This window comes from Psammomys obesus, unplaced genomic scaffold, assembly GCF_907164565.1.
Source record: "Psammomys obesus unplaced genomic scaffold, mPsaObe1.curated_primary_1811, whole genome shotgun sequence".
Taxonomy (NCBI): Eukaryota; Metazoa; Chordata; class Mammalia; order Rodentia; family Muridae; genus Psammomys; species Psammomys obesus.
Window position 1 is genome coordinate 6,007,511 of NW_026586550.1, and position 9,903 is coordinate 6,017,413.

At 40.3% G+C, this 9,903-nt stretch overlaps 1 protein-coding gene and 1 long non-coding RNA gene across 2 annotated transcripts in view; one reads left to right on the forward strand and one right to left on the reverse strand.

Moving 5' to 3' along the window:
- Positions 1-1,683, reverse strand: part of LOC129672526 (uncharacterized) — a 7,569-nt gene extending 5,886 nt beyond the window's left edge. The window contains exons 1-2 of the long non-coding RNA XR_008719514.1: positions 1,660-1,683; positions 630-686 (exon numbers count right to left, since the gene is read on the reverse strand). This is a non-coding gene — a long non-coding RNA (uncharacterized LOC129672526). The remainder of the gene's footprint in view (positions 1-629; positions 687-1,659) is intronic.
- Positions 1-9,903, forward strand: part of Exoc4 (exocyst complex component 4) — an 824,181-nt gene that overhangs the window by 717,383 nt on the left and 96,895 nt on the right. The gene's annotated exons all lie outside the window — the stretch shown is intronic.

The window sequence follows — 9,903 nt, forward strand, 5'->3', positions numbered from 1 at the left end:
GTTAGTTAGTTAGTTAGTTAGTTAGTTAGTTAGTTAGTTAGTTAGTTTTCCTCAGAGAGGATCTTTCTGCATAGCTGTAGCTGTCCTGGAGCTCACCATATAAACCAGGCTGACCTTGAACTCAGAGATCTTCTTGTCTCTTCCTCCTGAGTGCTGGGATTAAAGGTGTCAAAGGTATGCTCCATCACACTTAGCACTGCCATTGCTTCTGATGATCTCTTTGCTTGGGGATTTTATTACATGAGCTCTGTGAATCATCTCAGAAAATATGACATAAGTAGAACAAAAATTCCAGTGAGTGAAAGAATACAAAAAGCCATCAGGTAGGAAAGGATGGTTCCACAGAAAAGCAGAGGTAGTAAGCATCCTTCAGGCATGGAGGCACATCTGTCCACTTTAGTCACTGCAGTGAGGCATGGCCAAAAACAAGCAAAAAAATATATATATATACACATATATACATATATATATATACACATATATACATACATACATACATATATATATATATATATATATATATATATATATATATATATATATATATGTGTGTGTGTGTGTGTGTGTGTGTCATTGGAGTGTATGGAAACCCAAGATTTTGGTTGGTTGGTTGTGAAGCAAATATTTACCAGAGTTCAGTGAGCTGGCACCTCAGCTGGTATACCTCATCCAGGAAAAGCAGATCCCTGCAAAGTAAGAAACACTCAGGAAAATTCCATGAAGGTAAAGGTAGAAACTTGGATACTAAACCCAGGTTCTGGAAGTTTTCCTGTCAGTCAGTGTCAGCCATCAGGCCACCGAAGAGTCAGACAGGGAAAGACTATTTCCTAGTAGGAAACTGTAAAGAATTGTGACTATGTATGTACCCCAGTAAGATATGAGAAAATCTATGTTTCTTATTTATACTTAGTTAGTTAAACCCACATAGAGAATCTGATTTCTGTTCATTTCCTTATTAAAAAAAAAAAAACTACATTTTTGAACTGATTGTATAGTATACTTGTGTTTTTCTCTCAATGTGAAGTTTGTGGAGAGTAAAATGGACAATTAAAATTATGCCTCTTTTTACTATTTCTTTGTGGTACTCTCAAAATAATCTTCATATAGCTCATCTAAAATTAAGTGTTTTCAACATGATATTATTTCCCTAAAACCAAGGTTTTTTTCTATGCTTTTCTCATTAGACGTTAACTTGTAGCATGTCTTATTGAAAGGATTGCTTATAAGGTTTTTTCCAGTTAGCTGTCTTTTAAATAATTTTAAGTGGCAGAATAATTTTATGTACTGTTAAAAGTCTGAGTGACCCTGAACTGATTAAAGTGGATGGGCTGAATACTAACAGGACAGTAGCACTATATATATTCTAGACATTTTCAAATAAATATGCATTAACTTAAATCATCTACGATAACTTTCAAGTCCTTAATTTTGAATAATTATAGTTTTTAGTCTTTAATTAATTCCTGATATAAAAACATAACTTAAACTAAATTAGCATTTTTCTTATATGGGTCCCAAGAGTTCAAGATATTCTGGATTTTAGATTAGGATGTCAAGATTTCTAAATGTTAATGAGGTGTTTTCTGTGTCCTCTACTTGGATGACATATGATCCCGTGATTTCCTGTATATGCTAAACCCCTACTAAGGTTTCACATACATCATGGAACAGCAGAAGTCTTATCAGGAGGATGTGCTGGCCTCAGCATAACTGCTAAAGGGTTGAGAAGAGCATCCACTCCATGTATTGGGCAAGCTGGGAAACAAGAATAGTGAGAGGTAGATTTTGAGTTAGTATTAATTAAGGGCCAATTAACCACATTGCAATCCACTCAGTTTTGTGCTTTCTGAATAAACGTAAGTGTGTGCTACCTGCCAAGCATGCCACTGTTGCCAGATTGTTCCTTTTATTTATTTTTCTCCCTAGCGCGTCACATCCGCTAAGATTGCAAACCAATGGTATCAGTCAGCAGTCAGGGCCAACCTGAGTGTGTTCCATGGGATCTACTAGCATTAATGTTGTTACCAAGGTCAGTATGAGTGTCAGTGTTTGCAACAAACAGCTTATGACATAACGATGGGAAAATGGAGGTAGTCAGCAAACGTTTCATCAGAACTGAACTCAGGTAACAAATGCTGCCAGGGAGAGCCTTCTGTGTGCTCTCTTGCTTCCATTTGCAAAATTGGCTCCAAATGAATCTTTTTCTGATTCTCACAAAAATCTATCATTACTTTGTTCTCCTCATATATTAAGACTAACAATTATAGCATAGGAAGGCTCTTTTGTAGTTACCTACTTATCTCTGTCAAGAATTTCTCCTAGAATTAAATAGTATGATTTAATTAACCATACTTTAGTTATTTAACTTCATTATTTGATGCAATATATTTGATTATATTTCTGATTTTCCTTTAGGGCTTTTATCTATTGAAGGCGTTTCCCACTTACCTTCCACTTTGATTTGTCTTTACTTTCACAGTTTTTTCTTTAGCACCAACTTTGGCGTGAATGTGTATTCAGTGAACATTATATCTGTAATATTACAGAAGTTCTTTAAGAGGAGGCTAAAAGAAGAAGACTTGTTTGAGCTTGTCTTTAAGAGATGCATACCTCAGATTCCCCCACACACCCCACCCCCATTTCACCTACATGTACCATTATTTGTATCCAAACCATAGGGTGGCACACAGGGTGGTTTGGTTGATAAAGTGCTTGCTATGCAAGCATGAGGACCTGAGTTCAATTCTCAGTACCCAGGTAAAAAGCCAGGCATGGCGTTGCAAGCCTGTAATTGCAGTGCTATGCAGGCAGACACAGGGGTCAGTCGCTTAGCTTGATGGGTAGCCAGTGGTTGGCCAGTCAGTGAGCTCTGTGTTCACTGACTTTGTCTCAAAGCATAAGTTAGCTTTTGTATGTCTGCCCTCTAAAAGAGATGGTGAGCACATCTACCGTGTTGCTGGTGATGATGTCATCATTTGTTGGCGCCAGAACCCAGCTTCTTCAGCCTTCCAATAAGGATGTAAATGCTAGTGGCTCTCCAGGAGCCCCCATGCCTCCAGCACCAAATTAGGACTGTTGAGGTATCCAGCATCATGATCTGAGCAACAACCATGTTCTCTGCCTCTTCAGCATTCACATGACCATAGATGCATTAGGCAGTGCAAATTGTGTAAGCCAATCTAAATAACTCCTCTTTTCTACAACATGCTCACATGTTTTCTCTCTCTCTCTCTCTCTCTCTCTCTCAAGATTAGTCTCTAAAACTGATGGAGTAGAAATCCCATTGACTAAAAGGCAAAGGTCATAAGAATAATTAGGCAAAAATTAGGCATCAGTTTATACTGATCTGCTTTTGTTCACTTACGGCCTAGCATCTGAATGTATAACCTCAGGCAAGAGACTAAGAAAATGTAAACTAAGAAATCTGCCAAAGAAGACAGAGCAGCCAAAGACATTAATGTTAGTATTTCTCCATGAATGAGACCTGCAACAAGAACATGAAAAGTGACCTTGAGGGAGGAGGAAAGAGGGAACAGGATGTGACATGTGACATGGAGAAGAGTCAGGAGGAGGATGGGGACCAGCAGGAGTGGACAGAGGGATAAGGAATGACTATGTGGAAAAGGCCCTGTAATATATATATGAATATGTGATATATAGAGATATGTATATATCTATATATATATATGCCATCTGAGCCTATTATTTAAACTATTTTTACATGTATTTATCTGTGTGCATGTGTATGCATGTACCCTGCCGCATGTGTGGAGGTCCTGCTACCCTGTGGGTCCTGGGACGTAACGTAGGACATCATGGTTTAGTGGAAAGTGCCCCTTACCCCCTGAAAAAATCTCAGTACTCCTAGAAAGGTAATTTTAAAAATAAAGAGACCTGCTAGGTCATCAACAAAGATGACGGTAATCCAGTAGCTCTACCTCCATAGACAAAGAGCTTTGCTTAGCCCCTCTTAACTATGGGCAGACAACCAGGGACAGTAGATACTTGTAAAGACTTTGTAATATGAAGCAAGGAGACCGAATCCAAGAGGAAATGTGGAATATCCAGAAAGTGAGGAGAGGAGCTTGGAAAAATTATAATTAGATATAAGTAAAAACATCATATCTTTGGAACAAGATCAGTTGGCAGTATGATAAGAAGACACCCAGAATATAAGAAACCTTGGAATAACATTTATGAAAGTGAAATGAAAATCTTTAAAATATTAGAAAAAATAAAACTGGAAAAAAATACCTAAGAAAATAGCACAAAAAAAGAAAAGACAAAAGACACTGATGAACAGCACAAAATCTTTGACAAGTGAGTGACAGGACCATAGAGAGGAAGAAGGCGCAAAAGCCATTCAAAAATGTGTGGAAACTTCCAAAATGGAAATTACAGAACTTCACATTAAAATGGCCAAATAGATAGAAACAAACCTACATTCTCACCAATATAGTTATTTCAACATTGCACAATCCTCAAAATAAAGAGAAAATACCACATTGTGAAAAGAAAAATATTTCTTTAAAAGACCAAGAAACAGAAAAGCAATAATAAAAATGACACAGGAAGCCAGGGGATAGAAAAATACCTTTAGGAATTCAAGAAAAATTATTTTCAACATAGAATTCTGTATCTAGTCTTAGCACTTCAGTATGTGAGAAGATACAGATATTTTCAGACATACAGCGTTATAACCTGTAAACTCAATGTTGAGCTATAGGAAAGAGAGGTTCTAGAACCCTCTCAGAGAGTGCTCCACAGAATGAAGACAAGCGAGGCCAGACTAACAGCACACCTGCTGGCCCAAGAAGAGCACAGCACACCTCAAGAAGGTACTGGCAGGATCCCATGTGTGTGGATGTATTGAAAGGTGAGTTGTTCTACCTGCGAAAAGCCTAAGGTTGGATGACCCCTCAGTACACAAAACAGTAATGAACAATTCAATCATCAAAGATGCCTGTGCCCAAATCCTCGAAACCTAGGAATCTGGTAGACAAAGAGGAATTAAAGTTGCTCATGAGCTCACGTTAAAATAAGAAGATTATCCCTAGATCATGTAACTGAGTTCAGTGTCCTCACTGGGATGCCCTATGAGAGAGGTTCCACACTGCTGGCTTTGAAGATGAAGCAAGAGGCCATAGGATGCGTAATGTGACAAGGCAATGATGGGCATTTGCTGTAGGGGGGCCTCTGGCACCTGCTTAGGACAGGAATTGCCATGTGGTATTTCAGATCAACAGTGCAGTATAAAGGTAATACACTAAGAACATAAACCTTGTCACAGCAGCAAGAGGAAGCATAGGAGTAAATACTCTTGCCTCCATTTTTCCAGAAAGCAAAAACAAAATTCAAAGATAAAACAGCATTCCCAAGAGATGAGATTGTAGGTGCCAGAGCCAGTTGTGGAATCTAGGGCAGCTTGTTCCCAGCCTAGAGTTTTGACTACCATTATGACCAGCATTTCCTGAACAGCAACAAGTGTGAGACAGGCTGTGCCATCTTGTAACAGCCTGCACAGTATGGGTTGGGTGCCCTCATTCCTCCATGGAGAAAATGAAGGCCAAGAGTGGTGCAGGCAGGATCTAAACAGCAGGTAAGTCCAGCGCCCTATGTTCTTCTTCTCACTTCACCGTGCCTCCTAAAGACACCCCACTAGGTAATGCTACAGCCAGGAATAAAACCCTGAGGCCCCCTACTTAACTTAGGCCTTGTGCTTTTGAAAATATGTGGGAATATCACAGCAAGGAACCAATAAATGGCCACTCTAAATGCAAAACCATATATATGTACCCTCTCCTTGATAGTGCATCTCTGTTTGCTGAAAATATTACAAGAACCTAAAGGCTTCCTGTCAAGATGAGCTGTGCAGCCCATGACGGTCCTGTGTTAGTTGGGCTCAGGAGCAAACCTCACCTTAGAGTGGTTAAATTCATTTAGAGCAGACTGCAATCCCTATTTGGCACATAGCCGACAGTGCTGCTGTGACCCTCTGCTCCCCTTAGCCCTCCAGCGCTGTCTGTGGAGACCCAACCTGCACATTTAGAAGGCCATGCTCTTATTTTTTGACACCGATGATCACACACAAACAGTTTGTATCAGGCAAGTCAAGCATTTACGTCTGAACAAACTGAGCGTCACCACACGCACTTAGGACACATCTATATAATGCTCTTGAAGCTTCTGGAAACATGAACCACACCATTTATGCTTCAGAGAAACAGATTATATCATTTGAAATCCTCAATAAAAATGCACTCTCATATTCTACAGATGGGTGTCATTTAATTTATATGTATTTAAAATGCAAAGGGCTACATTAATTCTGTACTATGGCTGAGATTTTAATTGCACTCAAGTTAGAAAATTCTGAGTTAATGTTCCCCTGGCATTTTCTATTCAGCCTCTTAGAACAGATGTATTGTGATATGAAGAGTGTTTCGATATGTTTTCACATGCTCTACAGACAGGGATGCCTTTGCAGCACAGGGCTGGCTGACATTGCAACAACAGGGAGTTGATCCCACAGAGAGTGGGCACAGCAGCCCATGGCCGCCTTTCAAGATTCTTCCACTTGCCAAGGTGGCCTTGGCCAACCCCTCACTGCAGCTGTGGCTCCTCATATTCCCCCGAGGACAGGTTTTACAGGGAGGTTCTTGAAGGGGCTACTACTTTAGTGAGGAGTTGGGGAAAAGCAACCACACTCCAAGTATTCAGAACTTGAAACTATTCAGGAATTAAGAAAAAAGTATGGCCAGGCACAGTGGCACACGCCTGTAATCCCAGCACTACAGGAAGGCAGAGTCAGGTGAGTCTCTGAGTTTGAGGCCAGTCTGGTCTACAAAGCAAGTCCACGACAGCTAAAACTACAACAAGAAACCCTGTCTTGAAAAACAAACAAACAAACAAACAAACAAACAAACAAAAAAGAGTAAAAAGTAAAAATATAAGTGCTATTAGCATATTTCAGAACACATGCTGACTGACTGTGTAAGAAAGGCTAATCAGCCTGCAACAAAATCATCAGCTTCACTTAAGAACTGTTGTGATATATAAAACATGTGTGTATATCACAATAGAACAGCAGAATTTTTAACCCTTAGGAACTGAACTTCTCTATAAACTAGAGATAGTCCAAGTGCAAAAGAAATATCACCAGGCATGATTCTGACAAGCAAGGCCAACAGTGCAGGCAAAGTGACAGCACAGAAGATGTGATGACTGGGACCACGGGGTAAGAACAGAGCAGGGAAGAATGATTGTCTGCTTAAATGTATGACATTACAGTGTCAAAAAAAAGAAAGAAGTGAGAACTCCCATGGAGGGAGAAGTGAAGACACTGCCCCTCCCTTTATACTTGGCTTTGTAATTCAGCCTGCTCTGTGCCCAGAACTGAGCACAGTGTGTGGGGTTGGGGACTACAATGTCCCCACATTGTAGTTCGTGGGAACACTAGAAACAGAGTCCTTGTCCACTTCAGGGTTTACAGTTTTGTTTTGGTTTGTTGCTTTTGCTTTATTTTTAGTAGTTAGCTTAGGAAATGCTGAGTATTCTAGCAAGAAGAAAAGATAAGCAGTTCACAATGAAGGGATGGTACCAAAAATGTTAAACAGACGAGACACATTTTGAGTTGAAGGTTTCATGGGTGGGTTGGTGTCCCCCTCCCTTCACTAGAAGTCCCACCTGACTATTTTTAGGTGGTTACTTTAGGCTCCTTAACCCCTCCCCCCACTGCTAGGTGTCTCAGCTAGGGGCACCCCCATAGACTCCCTGGAGCCTCCCTTGTCCCATAGTTGTTTCCTACTGATTTCTCTTCTCTTTCCTGGTCCTCCCTTCTCACCCTCATTCTCCCCACATCTGATCCCCATCCCCATTACCCTCAGTATCCCCTTTCCCACTCAGGTCCCTCCCTCCATCTACTTCAGATGTCTTCTGAGTGAGATTCCCTTGGGCCCTCATTGTCATCTTTGAGTCTATAGATTGTAGCATGGTTATCCTGTACTTTATGGCTAATATCCACTTATAAGTGAGTACATACTATGTGTGTCTTTCTAGGTCTGGGTTACCTCACTTAGGATAATCTTTTCTGGTTCTATCCATTTGCCTGCAAATTTCATGTCTTTGTCTTTAATAGCTGAATAATATTCCACTGTATAAATGTCCTACATTTGCTTTATCCATTCTTTAGTTGAGGGACAGCTAGGTTGTTTCCAATTTCTGGCTATTACAAATAAAGCTGTTATGAGCAGTGTTGAGCAGGTATTCTTGTGCTATGGTGGAGCATCTTTCGGGTATATGCACAGGAAAGGTATATCTGGGTCTTGAAGTAGAACTATTCCCAACTTTCTGAGAAACCACCAAATTGATTTCTGTACTATCACCAGCAATGGAGGATCCTTGCTCCACATCCTCATCAAAATGTGCTGTCACTTAGCTTTTTATCTTAGCCATTTTGATGGGTATGCAATGGAATCTCAGTGTTGTTTTGATTTGCATTTCCCTGATAACTAAGGACATTGGTCATTTCTTTAAGTGTTTCTCTGACATTTGATATTCCTCTGTTGAGAATTCTCTGTTTAGCTCTATAACCCATTTTTAAATTGAATTATTTGGTTTGTTGGTGTTTAATTTCTTGAGTTCTTTATATAGTTTGGATAGTAACCCTTTGTTGGATGTAGGGTTGGTGAAAAATTTTTCCCTTTCTGTAGGCTGCTGTTTTTTCCTATTGATAGTGTTCTTTGCCTTGCAGACGCTTTTCTGTTTCATGAGGTCCCAATTACTAATGTCAGTTTTAGCGCTAGAGCTGTCAGTGTTGGGGAAGTGTCTCTTGTGCCAGTGAGTTCAAGGCTGTTCTCCACTTTCTTTTCTATTACATTTAGTGTATCCAGTTTTATGTTGAGGTCTTTGATCCACTTGGACTTGAGGTTTTTGGGGTTTTTTTGTTTTTGTTTTTGTTTTTTGTTTTTTGTTTTTTTTAACCATTTAGGAGTCGGTACTATATTACCTCTGGTTTAGGGTTAAACATTGTATTTTATTATTTTTTTAATTTTTATTTTATTTTTAATTATGCTTTATTTACTTTGTATCCCCCTCTAGTTTCCTCCCTCCTCCCCTCCCAACCCCTCCCTTCCTCCCCCTTCTCTGGACTTGAGTTTTATACAGAGTAATAAATATGGATCTACTACAAGAAATGTAGGGATAGAGATGGAGCATAGATTGAGGGAATGGCAAACCAGTGACTGGCCCTACTTGAGACCCACCCCATGGGAGAGAGCCAACCTCTGTCACTGTTACTGATACTCTGCTATGCTTTCAGACAGGAGCCTAGCATAACTGTCTTCTGAGAGGCTTCATCCAGCAACTGATGGAAGTCTGCAGAGACCTATAGCTAAATTATAGGCTGAGCTCAGAGAAGTTTGTGGAAGAGTGGAAGAAAGGATTGAGGGAGTCAGAGGAGGCAAGGACACCATAAGAGGACATACAGAGTCAACTAACCTGGACCCATGGGGGCTCATAGAGACTGAACCACCAACCAAAGAGCCTGCCTGGGCTAGACCTAGACCCCTACACATATGTAGCTGTAGGTGCAGCATGCTTATCATGTGGGTCCCCTAACAAAGGAGTAGGGGCTGTCTCTGATTCTGTTACCTGCCTTTGGATCCCTTTCTCTTTACTGAGCTGCCTTGTCAGGCCTCAGTGGGAGGAGATGCTGTTAGTCCTACTGTGTCTTGAGGTGCCAGGTTGAGGTCCTCTACTTCTCTGAGAAGAAGGAGAGGAGGGAGTTGGGTTAGGGAGCATGAGGATGAGACTAGGAGAAGAGGGAGGGGGCTGGAATCATGCTATAAAGCAATAAATAGATAGATAGATAGATAGATAGATAGATAGATAGATAGATAGATA